This window comes from Dromiciops gliroides, chromosome 2 (assembly GCF_019393635.1).
Source record: "Dromiciops gliroides isolate mDroGli1 chromosome 2, mDroGli1.pri, whole genome shotgun sequence".
In the NCBI taxonomy this organism is placed as follows: Eukaryota; Metazoa; Chordata; class Mammalia; order Microbiotheria; family Microbiotheriidae; genus Dromiciops; species Dromiciops gliroides.
The window spans coordinates 624,527,395-624,543,689 of record NC_057862.1 but is presented as its reverse complement, the minus strand read 5'-3'; the positions used below and the strand labels follow the sequence as shown (position 1 = coordinate 624,543,689).

Sequence of the window (16,295 nt, the reverse complement as noted above, 5' to 3'; positions counted from 1 at the left end):
TACCTCTGTTAGATCAAATCTTCATGGGGGGGGAATATTTCTGGAAGAAAAAAATGCTCCCACATCTAATCTATTCTTGTTCAATTTTTTATGTAAATATTTGTTGGGCAGTTCTAGCAAATTATACAAATTGAAGGAACTCATGAGTTTTTCTATCTAAAGAGTTATCATTCAGACACATAAGTTATTCCTTTGCTAAAGGACTTTGGAGACTTCCATAAGCAAATGAACTGAGTCTATTTAATCACTGATTATTGGGGTTTGGACAAAGATTGGGGAAAGTCATGGTGTAGTGAGAGAAGTATCAATGTCACCAATCCAGGTTATATTTCATAGTAGCTTTAAGCACTTGAATTTGTTGAGGATAGGTTGCAAAATTATTGTGATTTATCAAAGTTTGGGAAGGAAGTCTGGAAAAAGAAAAGTCATAATAATAATAATAATCAATCTGGTGAATAGAATAGTAATTCAGTGGGAAGAATGAATGGACTTGGAGTTAAAAGACCAGTTTGAACATGAGCTTTGGCATTGGCTACTAGTATCCCAAGGCAATCAATCAAAAAGTATCATTGATGTAAGTTTATGGCAGAGGCAACCATTGTTCAATTAAAAGAACACTGGACCTGGAATTAGGAAGACGTGAGCTCAGATCAACCTAATCCCATATAATATTTAAAGGCAAGACTCAAATTCTCACCTCATATTAGAGGAATTTTCTGATTCCTCCTTCAGCAAGTGTTACCATTTCTACAATGTCTTACATTTTCTTTTTTTTTTTTTAAGTGAGGCAATTGGGGTTAAGTGACTTGCCCAGGGTCACACAGCTAGTAAGTGTTAAGTGTCTGAGGCCAGATTTGAACTCAGGTACTCCTGACTCCAGGACCAGTGCTCTATCCACTGTGCCACCTAGCTGCCCCTACATTTTCTTTTTATCTATTTCATACATATAGACTTTTGTAGATGTTATTTCTTCCGAATAGAATATAAGCTCTCTGAGGCTATGGGTTTTTTATCTTTTTATCTGCAAAACCTATACCTAAATTTAATGATTGCTTGTTGAATTGTGAATCATACTTATTATGCCAATACTTAATATATCTTTGTATAAAGACAAGGAATAGATGAGCCCACTTTTACATTTCTCCTGCCTTTCTACATCCTACTTTATTGCCATTTTAGGAAATAAAATGAGCGATTTGCATATTCTTGGTGTTCCTAATTGCCTGTGACTACAAGTAAGAGAGAAATGGGAAGAAGAAATATGTTGCTTCTAAGAAAATTATTCATGGATACCTTCTTAAGGTTCTGCTTTTGTCTTTAAATAGAGGAAAATAGAAAAACTATGATCAGCTCTATGTGATCAAGAGTATCTACTTCATGTTGACCAAATCATATTCCCTTTTGTCTACATGTATGGAGAAATCAAGAGTAGTTTGAAAGGAGTGGATCAAAATGTCAAGTCCAAAGACAGGTGCTAATGTAAAAGAAGGGATGAATGAAACTTATTACAAATGAATTTATGAAAATATTCTTATCTTATATAAAATATCCCATGACATCAAGAAAATAAATGTTATAAAAATATATTATGGTGAAAAGAATGAATTGTAGGAATTCTGTGTATGTGTATTTCTCTCTTATTATCCTACCATTAATCATTATTAAAAATAATTTGTTTGAATACATGTGTTATATATATATATATATATATATAATTATGATATATGCTATTTATTGTATAATGTGTAAATATATAAAGCATATATATGCTATAAGATATATGCATGCTATATGATTATATATATATATATATATATATAGTGAGGTAAGGTGATAATTTTAATTTAGCTAGAAATGTTTAAGGAAGAATAAAACTTTTTATTTTGAAATGTGTAAAAGAATTAGAAAAATATACATTACACAATAAAAGTTTAGATAAAACTTTTGGAGATGATAGGGAACTTATTGATTTTGAAATTCTATTCCTTCCCACAAGCATTTGTGGAGTATCTTCTTCATTCAGATGATTGGTCTGGGCATTGGATGAGATACAAAGTATAGATGAGACAGTATTTTCAATTAGGGAGTCTTCTATGAGGATAGTTGGAGAGTAGCTATGGCAACCCACTCAAGCTGGGAGAATCAAGACACACTGTTGTAAATAACTGCATTGTCATCCTTCTGACTTGTGGAGGCAATAGTTAGCTAAAGTATTATAGAGAAGAAAAATGAGTACTCTTGGATTGTGATTGACAATAATAACTCTTTGGGCAGAAATGTTTTATCAGTAAAGATAATTGATCTCCCTGGCCATATTCGAATTCATCATGGTCCACAGAAACATAATTGTGCAAGATTATATAAACCCTGAATGTAAGAGCCCCATTAGGGAAGGTTAGAATGTGGAGAATTCCTTTGCAGAACTTCTATGTAAGGGGGCAGCTAGGTGGTGTACTAGATAAAGCACCGGCCCTGGATTCAGGAATACCTGAGTTCAAATCCGGCCTCAGACACTTGACCCTAGCTGTGTGACCCTGGGCAAGTCACTTAACTTTCATTGTCCCACAAAAAAAAGAACTTCCATGTAAAATTGGATCATCTCATAACTTCCCAGAGGGCAACTCTCCTCCGGACTTCATCTGGCCTATTGCTTTTTAGCTTCTTTTTCTGTGTTGTCTTCTCTAATTATATAGTAAGTTCTTTGAGGATAGGGTCTATCTTTTCCTTTTCTCTTTATCCCCAGAACATAATAGAATATGTGATACCTAGTAGATGTTTAATAAATACTTACTGACTGACTAATTGAAATAAACCTTTTATGCATGTGGGATTTTGAAGTGTTTTATACATCCCTAGATGATTCCATTATACAGTCATTCTGTGTGTACTTCATTGGCATATTGATCTTCTACTTTTGTGTGAAGAGGTAAATATTGTGAAGTTCAGAGCCATAACTCTGAATTCTTTTGTCCTTGAGGGTATAGTAGGGAATTAGAGGTGGGAGAGATAACCTTGGGTGTAACCATCTAAGGCAATAAGTCTGCTTTTAGGACTATAAGGTTTCTTTAATGCTAAAGAATGAACTTCTGCCGGGGATGTAATTAGTCTGAGGAATGTGGATGCAGCTACAATAGAGAAATTTCCTATTCTGGGGATAGGGTGCATGGAAGGAATTTATCAGGGCTATTGCTATTGTTGGGAGTGCTGGGATAAAATTATTCCATCCTAATTATGACTGGGGATTGGTCTTTTTACTTCCTAGCTCTAGGAATCTTATGTACTGTGGTTTTGTTCACTACTGGTAATGTTCTGATCAAGAATAAGGATTACCAGAACCATGAGTCAGGAATCCCATGACAATTTAGACAAAATCAACATTGTATTTTCTCTAAAGGCAATTGGATTTAGACTCTATCTCATACAATTCACTTCATAAGATATTGTATTTCCAACAGAATCTTGAAAATTCTTTCTCTTACAATATGAAAGGATTGATAAAGGAGTAGAATTGAAATAAAGATGTCTGTTCAAATCTTTCCTCAGGCATTTATGAAGTGGTGTTAATAGTAGTGCCTTCCTAGCAGGTTATTTTTTTTTTCCTGCGAATTGATGAGAAATGTATACAGAGTTTTTAGCAAACTCTAAAGTACAATACAAATGGCAGCTATTATTGCCATCATTATTATAGCTGTGACTTGTTCTATAAGCCTGGGGATCACTTGTATATGTTATAAACTGTAACACTGTACTGCGATAATAAGAGGGTCCTATTAATGTTATTATAGCTACCCCTCTAATCCTGAATCTTGTGGCATCTCAACCCTGCACTTAGAAACTTATAACTCAATACCATCACCATGTCTCTTAAGTATGAGGTGTAAAGGGAGGTAATGGAATTCTTTGTCCAATGTGAAACAAGAAAAAATCTTATGACAGATTAACTTAGGCTATGGTCTGTATGTGGTATATACACAATCAATCAATCTCTATCTATGTATTTTTATCTTTCTATCTCTATATCATCCTATATCTATATCATCTATCTTTTTATCTATGAAATTAGTAAATATTAAAAAGAGGAAAGTCCCTCTAACTAAGAAAGTTTAAATGTATATTTACATCAGAAAAAATATAAATTGATTTTTTTTCTGTCTAAAGTAGAATTTTTATAAGTTTAAAAATCCATTATTCTATGCCTGTCACATAATAGGTGCTTATTGACCCACATTTTATTAAAACTTATGAGGAGTCTCTCCAAAGTCCGCTAGACTCTCCCTTGAGCATAAAATTTGCATGGTTCTTTATGTAAAACACCCCAAGAACTGGCCACAAAGCTGGAATTTCATTCAGCTAACTTTTTCATCCATCTAGTGCCAAATAACGTGTTCAATTGATTTAAAAAAACTGATTTCATTGACAATTTCATAGAATTCACTTAATTGAAGTTTTATTATGCTATAATGGAAAAATAGTAAAAGAATGAAGAAACCCTGAACTGAGTCAGAAAATGTGGATTCTTGCTTCTGCCACATACTAGCTATAGGGCCTTATATTATTTTTCAGGTTTAGTTTCCTGGTTTATCAATTGGTAATAAATGTTTCCATTCTGAAACACACTGGGTTGTTCAAAGGTTTGACTTGATATTAAAAACAAAACTTATTACTACTGATTTTATATAAAAACAAACAAAAATGGTTTTACTGAGTTATAGAACTCAATGAGAACATTCATTTTATTAATACTGGTTGTAATTGATCATAAACTTATATAGTTGTGGTAAGTTAAAATGGATCTCTCCAGTTTGCATATTGACTTAGAAAACAACAGTGGATGTGGTATATGTTTATTTACTTTGTCATTAATTTCATAATTATATTTTCATTAAGTTCACGGCTATTTGAAGCTTTTAAGCCTCAAGTTAGTTACCGTTGGAAAAGCTCTGAACTGGGGCCACTTAATGCTTAACTGACCTGTCAATGTTCTTACAGTTGGTAAGACTGTATGAGTTTCAGAGATGTAAGACTAAAATTGACATCTTCCTGACTTTGTAGTGTGCTTTTGTTTTTGTTTGTTTTCTTTTTGTTTTCTTTTGCACAGCAATGAGGGTTAAGTGACTTGCCCAGGGTCACACAGCTAGTAAGTGTCAAGTGTCTGAGGCCACATTTGAACTCAGGTCCTCCTGAATCCAGGGCCAGTGCTTTATCCACCGTGCCACCTAGCTGCCCCTCTGTAGTGTGCTTTTGATTCACTATACCACAATGACAGCAAACTTGACAGGTTATGTTATTGAATATTCTGATAGAATGCACCGTGGATTGCACTAGAGCCTATTCCAATATAACATACAAGTATTCTATGCCTTCATCTTAAGTAGCTGTCTAATCCCATGATTCAAAAGTCCCTACATTAGATAAAAGCAATCAACAAAAAAAAAAAAAACAAACAGTACTGCAACAAAAAAGGATAGAATGACTAAAAAAGGTGTCTAAGGCCTAGGAATTATTTTTAAAACATCAGTCCCTCATTGTTATCATCCAGGGGTAGGAAGAAATCTGTTCCCTAAAATACAATTTAATGAAATGGTTCTTACATGATTTATGTTAGTCTGACCATGATGATTACTCAATTAACTGACAGTGAGTGAATTAACTAGTTTAATTTCTTTGGCTATTCTGTTATATTATGAAGGGTAAGTAAATATGGATGTTATTTATTAAATCTGTAACATTCTATGTGTGTGATTTGTTCAACTTTATACAAAGATTTACATCGCTATTTCAAAGAAGTAAAATAGCTGCATTCGTTTTTACTACACATCAAACTTTTAACTTAGGACATTTATGTGAGTGTTCACTAAAAATATTGGTCAAGCTGTTGGCTCCTAGTCGTGGTGGTGAAGGTGCAACTTCTTTCAGTCATCCCGAATCCAGGTTCATCTGACACCAGCAGCCACCCCTCAGCGTCCAGGCCAAGCCTCCAACTTCATTGCCGCCATGCCGCCCAAGTTTGACCCTAATGAAATTAAAGTCGTGTTTTTAAGGTGAACTGGTGGTGAAGTTATTGCCACATCTGCTCTGGCCCCCAAAATTGGTCCCTTGGGTTTGTCTCCCTAAAAGGTTGGTGATGACATTGCCAAGGCAACTGGTGACTGGAAAGGGCTAAGGATCACAGTGAAACTTACCATTCAGAACAGACAGGCCCAGATTGAGTTGTGCCTTCCGCTTCAGCCTTGATCATGAAAGCCCTAAAGGGATCTCCTAGGGACAGAAAGAAGAAGAAAAATATTAAACACAGTGGAAACATCAGTCTCGATGAGATCATGAACATTGTTTGACAGATGAGGCACCGATCCTTGGCAAGAGAGTTCTCTGGAACCATCAAAGAGATCCTTGGAACAGCCCAGTTTGTGGGCTGCAACATTGATGGCAGGCATCCTCATGATGTTAGTGATGACATCAATAGTGGTGCTGTGGAATGCCCAGCAAGTTAAGCTACAAAGGAAGACAATTCCAATAAATTAACATTTGAAAACAACAACAACAACGACAACAAAATTTTGGTCAATAACTAAGTATTCCATGAATTATAGACTCAATTGTTTTCCTCAATCTCTCTAACACTTTCTCACTTAATCAATACTTAAATTCCCCAAAGCAGCAAGACAATATTGGTGTGGATATGCCTTCCAACAATGCATCTCACAAGGCCTTTACCATTTGAAATATGGTAACAAGTATTTCTTAGACAAATAAATTCAATACTATGTGCTTTGCAATTAGTAAGTACTTAATAAGTGCTTTTTGAAGCAAATTAAATTAAAACTGATGATAATCTTCTCTAAATTTGGTTCATGAACAGAAGATTTACTATTGTTACCAGATACATCCTTAAAACTTTTCTAGCTGGGTGGGACGTACGTTGTTTTCGTGGTCAGTTGCTTTTCAGTTGGTTCCAACTCTTTGTGAACGCTTTGTGTTTTTCTTGGCAAGGATACAAATGTGGTTTGTCACTTTCTTCTCTAGTTCATTTTATAGATGAGGAAACTGAGGCAAACAGGGTAAAGTGACTTGCCCAGGGTCACAGAGATAGAGAGTAGTGTCTGAGCCCAGATTTGAACTCAGACAGATGAGTCTTCTTGACTCCAAGGCCAGTGATCTATCCACTGTGCCACATAGATATCCCTAACTAGCAAAAACCAAAACAAAACCCCACACACAGAAAACAAATACAAAAACAAACAACAACTAATATTTTAATAGTACCTACTCTGTGACAAATACATAACAAATGTTATCTCATTTGATCCTCACAACAACCCTGGGACATAGGTGCTATTATTATCTCTATTTTAGTGCCCCCCATGTGAGGGAAATGAGGAAAATATGTATGCTAACTTGTTCAGATGCACATAGCAAGTGTTTGTGGCCAAATTTGAACTCAAGTCTTCCTAACTACAGGTTCAGTGCTCTAGCCACTGTGCCACTTAACCACCTAACATGAGAAGAATGTAACATCACTGCTGATGAATCATTTAATTTCAACAAAACCAGTATTCTCTTATAAAACAAATATTTCCCCTGTGCATTTTTCATAAGAAAAAGCAACTTATATCTGTGAATACCTGCCCCTCCTCAAAAAAGAATGCTCCATTGGTTTAGAAATATCAACTTTTGCAATTTTACTAAATTTATGACTTGTTCTAATGATTGTTACTACTAATGATTATGAGAGATAAGCGATGAACATCATAAAACTTGTTATAGAAACCACAAAAACTAAAGTGTCAATAGCAAGGCCACCAGAATGATGGTTAGGGTTTCTGTGCAGGATTTATAAAGACTTAGAAAAGAATTGGATATTAGAAGAAAGTATAAAAGTATTGCCTTCTACTACAATGAAATGATTACATCTATAAATGAATCATGGGTAGTTTGAAGAATCTGAGTTATCAGTCTGATAAATTAAAAATTCTAATATATTTGAAACATCCAGTTTATTCCCCATCCTCAAGGACATAAAAGGCCTAACTAAAATATTGAAGAATTGTATAAATTCTGGGCACACACACGTTTATATACACAAACATATATGTTCATATAGAGAGTAATATATGCACACACAGAGAAAGTTATATAAATTAATGTAGACACATAACATATGTGTATCTATCAAAATTAAAAAATAACATGAAAAACCTATATGTATAAAACTATTTTGTAATAATAAGATGAAAAAGATGAATATATATTCACCCTGAAGATACTGAAAGCAAAATAAAATCTGCAAAGTTCAATTTTCCACAAAGCTTATTACCATATATTTGAGTGGGCTAGAAATAATAGAGATATACAGAATATTTGGAGGAGAATTAAGTGACAGTAGTTTGGACACAGGGGATATTCAGAGAATATTAATTTCTGGTGATAGATATGGTCAAAACCTCTCCCCCAGCTATTGACGTAACTTTGGCAACATTCCAAGGCAACATTCAATATTCAAAAACAGTTTTATTTATCCTTCAGGGCACAGGGCTCCATCACTTGCTGCTCAGGCTCACTTTGAACCTCAGAACTTTAAATATTCATTGGATTTGAAGACTCAATCAAACTTGGAGTTAATACATTGTCCCATGGGGAAAATGGATGATGTGGACACAACATGATCTCCATCTCACCTGCAGACTGAAAAACATGTTTTGTTCAGGACCATACAAGCTGCTCAGCTCCCTTTAATCACTATTTCTCTTGTCTTGTTTTTTTTTTTCATTTCAAAGTTTTTCATAAGCAAATTGATTCACTTAGCCTTTTCTCCATACCCTCAGAGATAAGAAACACCTTCCAAAAAGAGTTAGAGTCATGTTCCAGTAGCAAATTAAGTTGTTCAGTGCAGCACATAAGTACAATGTAAAGAAATTCAAGTCTGTTTAAAGAAACGTAAGATTATATAGCTAAGACATTTCTTCTCATTTTTCTTTTATAATGCAGTTAGGGATACGAAAGTATCAAATCTCTCTGAAAGAAAACTAAGCACATTTGGTGATCAAAATTTTATAGGATCAGAGATTTCAACCTAGATGAGATTTGGGGTTGTTATCTGGTCCAAACTCCTCACTTTACAGAAGTTGAGCCATATATTAAGGGTCAGACAGGTAGTAAGTGGTAGCAAGGGGATTTCGAACAAAGATACACTGATGTCAAATCCAGCTGCTTTTTGCTACAGTGTTCTGCCTCTAATGTAATAACTGCCACATAATGGTGATATTAGGCTCATTTAAAAACATGCAGCTTTTCAAAGCTAGTTGTTTTGCTGTAAGGCAATGGAACACTGTAGCCTCTTTTATGCAAGTTGCCCTTTATCTTATTGATTATAGGGAATTGGACCAGAACAAATACACTAACTGGTGAAACTATAGCTATTCAAACATGTAAAGGGAACGATAATACATACATTATTTCCTCATTCCAAGGATTTTCAACTTCTCTGATTTCAAATCATTTTTTGCATTAATGGGGCAAATTGTTAAATATGTGAGTGTACCTAAGCATTTCATTATCAGTTTTGCCTTATAATTTATATTGGAAATTGTTGTACCATATGATGAACAGTAATGGGGTTAGGATTAATAAACACCAGACAATGTCTCTAATATTTTTGTACCAACTAAATCTTACAATTATACTGAGCCATCAAACAGTCTCATGACTGGACAAGTGGTAGTGGATTTGATTTTATTATAATAAATCATTGTTGTTCCAACTGTATAAAAAAATATCTAAGGTTTTTTTTCACTAACAAAGATGGCTGAGAATTTAGAATCTTGAGGCCACTTGAAATGACCCTTAAGTCAAATTGCTCCAGGAATGTGTGACTTCTCCATGTTGTACAGCTGAAAATCAATGAGTTAATATTTCTTCCTCCCCCCAAAGAAAATTCCAAAATCCATCATCAGACTTTTCCCTGTGTTTAGAAACTGTAGTCATTGAAACCTCATTACTAGAAGGTAACCATGGATGTGGTCATTTTGACTAGGGGAAAACATATTGATCCCTGTTATAATCGAGAGTGATTGATTGACTGTTCAGTCTGCTCCCCATCGAATAGTGTACATCTGTGAAACTCTGTAGGCATAGATCCTAATCAGTTTAACCAAGAATGATGATGCTCTGAGAGACTGATTTATACTAATCATATCTGTTTTCAATTATTGTACAGCTTTGATTTGGGGTTTTCTTGGCAAAAATACTAGGGCGGTTTGCTGTCACCTTCTCTAGCTAATTTTACAGAGGAGGAAACAGAAGTAAAAGGGATTAAATGACTTGCACAGAGTTACACAGCTAGTAAATTTCTGAGGCCAGATTTGAACTTCAGAAGACTCTAGGCCTGACTCTCTATCCAATGTGTCAATCAGCTGCACAAACAATTAAGTAAATGAAGTTATTTTACTCTTAGTTTCTTCCCTCTGAGATTTCCTCCAATTGATCTTGTATATATCTCATATTTTCACTTTTATTTGTTTATAGTCTTTACAATTAGAATGTGAGCTCCTTTGGTGCAGGGACTATATTTGCTTTTATTGTGTTACATGCCCTTAGCATAGTCATTGGCATACAGTAAGTCCTTAATAAATGTTTGTTGATATATTGACTTTATATGAAAATTGGAAGTATATATTTCCAGCAACCAAAATATGTGCGTCCTCTTATCTAGGTCATCAACATTTTTATAATCATGGTATCAGGAGCCAAGGTGGCAGAGAAAGGGGAGTAAGCATTCAGACATCCTGAACCAAATGCTCCAAAAAAACCTCCAAACAAGGACAGAAAACAACTCCTGGAGCAGCGGAAACCACAAAAAGACAGGTGAGACTATTTTTCCAGTCAAAGACAGCTTAGAAGTTTCACAGAAGAGGGAGCCGGGCTGAAAATGGAGTCCAGCCCCATGACTGCACCCACACAGAGCCAGCACCAGGAAGACTGCCCAGAGAAACTTTCCCACAACCTTGGACTCAGTTGCAATGCAGGCTTCTTCTAGAACTAAGCTCAAGGTCTAGTGAGAGGGCTGAATGGCTGGCGGGGGGGAGGGGATATTCTACAGGAGTTTATGCAAGAGTTAAGGGAGGATTTGGATGTCCTACCCCAGTGGGGAACCAGGAAGTAATCTTGAGCAGTGGTGGCCCAGATGGGGCAGGGGTGCATGCTCATCAGAGGTGGTAACCACAACACACAAAATTTTGCTTCCTGGTTGATTAGCAAGTTGGCCTGGGGTTATCTACAGACCAGAAAAAGAACAAGGCAAGTGACAAAAATGCCCCTCATTAAAACATAACACTTGAAACCCCCTCAAACTTGGGACAGTATATCTTGGAAGTGGGACCCCACATTAAGAATGGATTAAAAGTCAAGAGAAAGAGAGGCAGAGGAAGTTGTGAACCATAGAAAGCTTCCTTCATGACAAGGAAGATCAAGGTGCACCCACAGAAGTGGATAGCAACACCAGCACCACTATATCTAAACCTTCCAAGAAAAATATGAATTGGTCTCAGGCCATAGAGGCACTCAAAAAGGACTTTGAAGATAAAGTTAGAGAGAGAGAGGAAAAAATGGAAAGAGTAATGAGGGTGATGCAGGAAAAAAAATGAGAAAAAAAGTGAACATCTTGAAAAGCCAAATGAAAGAGGAGATACACAAGCTCTCTGAAGAAAATAAATGCCAAGGACTTCCAGGGTAGATCCAAGATGGTGGAGGAAAGGAAGTGAGCCTTAAAACTCATGACAAAATTGCTCCAAAAAAACATCCAAATAATGCCGTAGGACAATTACTGGAGCAGCAAAATCCACAGAAGAATATGCTGAAATCATCTTCCAACCAAGGAAAGCTTAGAAGATGAAAAAGTGGAACCTGCTGTGCTGAGACAGGAGTGGAGCCCAACTCAGCAGTCACCCTGACAGAGATCCAGTCTCAAGAAGTCCTTGCCAGAGAAAGAGAATTAGCTGCAGTGTCAGTGTTGTCTGGAACTAAGCTCACAATCTGGTGAGAGGGCTGAGCCCTCAGTGGGGGGGAGATTACAGGGGTCTCTGCTGATGCTGAGGCTGAACTTGGGTTTTTCACCCCTGTTGGGAACCAGGAGGTAGGCTTGAGTAGCAGTGGCCCAGGTGGGAGAAGGGCAGAGGTTCATCAGAGCTGGCTACCACAGCACACAAAGCTGGTTGATTAGCAAGTTGGTCTGGGGTCATCTATGGAGCAGGGAACAGGCCAGGCAAGTGAAGAATTTGATCCTCCTTAAATCATACCAGCTGGGACCTTCTGAAGCTTGGGATAGTGCAGCTTGGAAATAGTGCCCCACTTTAAGGAACTAAAAGTCAAGTAAATGAAAGGCAAGATGAGCAGACAGAGAAGGCTAAGGACCATAGAAAGTTTCTTTAGAGACAAGGAAGATCAAAGTGTACCCTCAGAGGAAGATGCCAACATCAGAGCCCCTACATCTAAAGCTTCTAAGAAAAATATGAATTGGAGGCAGAGCCAAGATGGCGGAGAGAAGCCAGTGAGTTGCTTGAGCTCTCCTTCTTTTCCCTCAAAAAGAACATTAAATCAAAGACTCTGGAAAGATTCTGAAACTACAGAAGCTATAAAGATACAGAGAGACACAGACTTCCAACCAAAATTAATTTAGAAGACTTCAGGAAATATCGGTCCCACTAGGGCAAAAGGGAGGAGCAGTGCATGGCAACAGAGCACTGAGAGGATCAAGCCAAGTCAGCAAGAAGTTGTGGGCCACAGCTGAGCAAATGAGGCCCCTGGATCCTGGCTGAACAAGCTGGTGGTGCAGCAGGACATTGGCGAAACCCACCTGCACCAGCCAAGAGGGCAAGTTGCCAGCTGGAGGGCCAACCACAGGACAGGCACAACCAGGCCCTACAGATCCCAGAACACAGGCAGTGATCCCACAGCAGTGAGAAATCAATCCACAAGCCATAGAGGCCTCAGTATAGAAAGCCAGTGACACAGCCCCTATACCCCAGCATAAGAAGTTTGAAACAAGGATACTGGTGCCCCCAAAAAAGACCTCAACTTTTAAAAAGTAAAAAAAAAAAAGATGCAGTATGAGTAAGAAACAAAAAAGAGCTCTCACCATTTAGAGCTTTGGTATCAACAGGGAAGAGACAAACACAAAATGACAACAATACTTCCAAATTGCCTACATGTGAAGCCTCAAGAGGGAAAATGAATCGGTCTCAAGAACAAAAAGCTTTCTTGGAAGAGCTCAAAAAGGATTTTAAAAATCAATTGAAGGGGCAGCTAGTGGCGCAGTGGATAAAGCACTGGCCCTGGATTCAGGAGTACCTGAATTGAAATCCGGCCTCAGACACTTGACACTTACTAGCTGTGTGACTCTGGGCAAGTCACTTAACCCCAATTGCCTAAAAAAACAAAATGAAACAAAACAATGCTTTTGGATAAAGCACCAGCCCTGGATTCAGGAGGACCTGAGTTCAAATCCAGCCTCAGACATTTGACACTTACTAGATATGTGACCCTGGGCAAGTCACTTAACCCCAATTGCCTCACGAAAAAAAAAAGCAGCATGAGGTCCTTTTTATACAAAGAAAAGATTCAGCAGCTTGGAAAAGGAAGCTCAAAGATTGACTGAAGGGAACAATTCCTTAAAAATTCATTTGGCCAAATGGAAAAAAAAAGTGAATAATCTCACTGGAGAAACAATGCCTTAAAAATTTCAATTGGATGATTTTCCGTTTGGCTGTCATGCCCATGAGGAGGGCTCTAAGCAACCATGGCACCCAGCCAAAGTTGCATGATTCTGAAGCCCCATTTCCACAAAGACTGGCAAAGACTAGTTGCCACATGGTTTTACCAGCCAGCCAGGAAGATCAGGAGATGAAAGGCCCATCATGCAAAAGCCTGTCAAATTGCTCCTTGCCCTGCCTCTGGTCCTATCTGGCCCATTGTGAGGTGACCTAATATCTGATACCACACCAAAGAATGTGCTAGTAGAGGATTCAGCTTGGAAGAGCTTAGGGTGGATGGAATCTATAAAAAAGTGGCATGGACCATTGGTATCTCTGTGGACCCTCAACACCGAACTAAATATACAGTCTCTCCAGGCAAATGTGCAGATGAAGGAATAAATACCCCAAAGAGCTAGAAAGAAACAATTTAAATACCACGGAACCACAGTCAGGATTGCTCAGGACCTGGCAGCTTCAACATTAAAGGATTGCAAGGCTTGGAATAGGATATTCCAGAAGGCAAATGAGCTTGGATTGCAGCCAAGAATCTATTACCCAGCAAAACTGATCATTCTCTTTCAGGGGAAAAGGTGGACATTCAATAAAATTGGGGACTTTCAAGGTTTCCTGATGAAAAGACCAGAACTGAATAGAAAATTTGATCTTAACATGCAAGACTCAAGAATACTTCAAAAAGGTAATCAAGGGGGAAAAGTTACTCAATAAGGTTAAACTGTTTACATCCCTACACAGGAAGATAATACTTATAACTCTTGAGAACTGTATATGTATTTGGGCATACAGAATGATTATACACAGAGGGTATAAATATAAACTATCTTTGATTTGATGATATCAAGAAAATTAAGGGGTTAAAAAGGGAGTTTATGGGGAGAAGAGGAAAGTGCAGGTGGAATGGGGTGAATTACATCATATGAAGAGGTAAAAAAACCTACTACAATAGAGGGAAAGAACAGAGGGGTGAATATTCTTACAACTCTACTCTCACTAGATATGATTCTAAGAGGGAATAACTTATACTTTCATTTGGATAAAGAAACAGCTTATTCTTTAGGGAAGTAAAAGGGGAAAGGGAAAGGGGGGATTGATAGAAGGGAGGGCAAAAGCAAGGGAGAAAAGGGAAAAGAAATGGGGGGATAATAAAAAGGGAGTGCAGATTGGGGAAAGCAGGGGTAAGAAACAAAACATCAGTGAGGAGGAATAGGGTGAAAGAAGGGGGTAAAAGTACAAAGGGGGTAAATAGAATGGAGGGGAATAGACAGTCAGTAATAATAACTGTGAATGTGAATAAGACGAACTCTGCCATAAAACAGAGGCAAATAGCAGAGTGGATTAAAAACCAGAATCTTACAATATGCTGTTTAGAAGAAATACATCTGAAGCAGAGAAATACACACAGAGTAAAGGCAAAAGCCTGGAGCAGAATATATTATGCTTCAGCTAAAGTCAAAAAAGCAGGGGTAGCAATCCTTATCTCAGACAAAGCAAAGGCAAAAATAGTTCTAATTAAAAGAGATAAGGAAGGCAACCACATCTGGCTAAAAGGTAATATAGATAATGAAGTAATATCATTATTAAACATGTATTGCCAAGTGGTATAGCATCCAAATTCTTAGAGGAGAAGTTAAATTAATTATAAGAGGAAAGAGGCAGTAAAACTACACTAGTGGGGGAACTGAATGGTCACCTCTGAGAATTAGATAAATCTAACGAAGCAGAGTGAAATGCACTGTATACAAAAACCAGCAATAGTGTAAGATGATCTGCTGGGAAGTATGTGGTTATTTTCAGCAAGCAATGATCCAATATAATGCTGAAAGACTTATGAACATTGGAATCCTTCTATAGAGAAAGAACTGATGACATCTGAACCAAACTGGAACTCTTTTTTTTTTGGACAATTCCTTTATCTGAAGTTTTGTTTTTCTCTGTTTTCCCTCACAATCTAGCTAATGTTGAAATGTTTTTCCATGACTACTCATGTATAACTTTAAAAAAAAGTTATTTAATGATGAAATTATTTCCATCTAGTAGTCAGATTAAGGAATTGTCAAAAGAAAAAGATGTTATAAGAGGAACCAAAGCATAGTTTGTAGCAATTCCCTGTGATTAAAGTCAACACAAGTTTCTCATTTAGAAAATAGGCCATAATCACAAAATATAATCTCTCAAAATTTAAATACATATACAGAAACACACATACATATACTCAAACATAAATTTGTAAATGAGTAGGTAATAGGAAACATGAATCCATTGGAAAAATAGTATTAAGTTCATGTCAAATTGTAGGCCTGCAGAAGGAAAATTTCCAGTTCTTTGTTATCATTTAAAAAGCTGCTGCAAATATTTTTATGCAAACATGCTCTTTTCCTTTTTTAAAAAATCTCTTTGGGATACAGATCTAATAGTGGTATTGCTTGGTCAAAGGATATGCATGATTTTTATAGCCCTTTGGGCATAAGTCTAAATTGTTTTACAGAATGGTTAAATTAGTACACAACTTCACCAAGAGTGCATTAGTGTCTC

The 16,295-nt window shown here is 36.8% G+C and overlaps 1 pseudogene; it reads left to right on the top strand.

Annotated features, from left to right (window-relative positions):
- Positions 1 to 5,994: 5,994 nt before the first annotated feature.
- LOC122739907 lies at positions 5,995 to 6,491 on the top strand (annotated as a pseudogene).
- Positions 6,492 to 16,295: the final 9,804 nt, after the last annotated feature.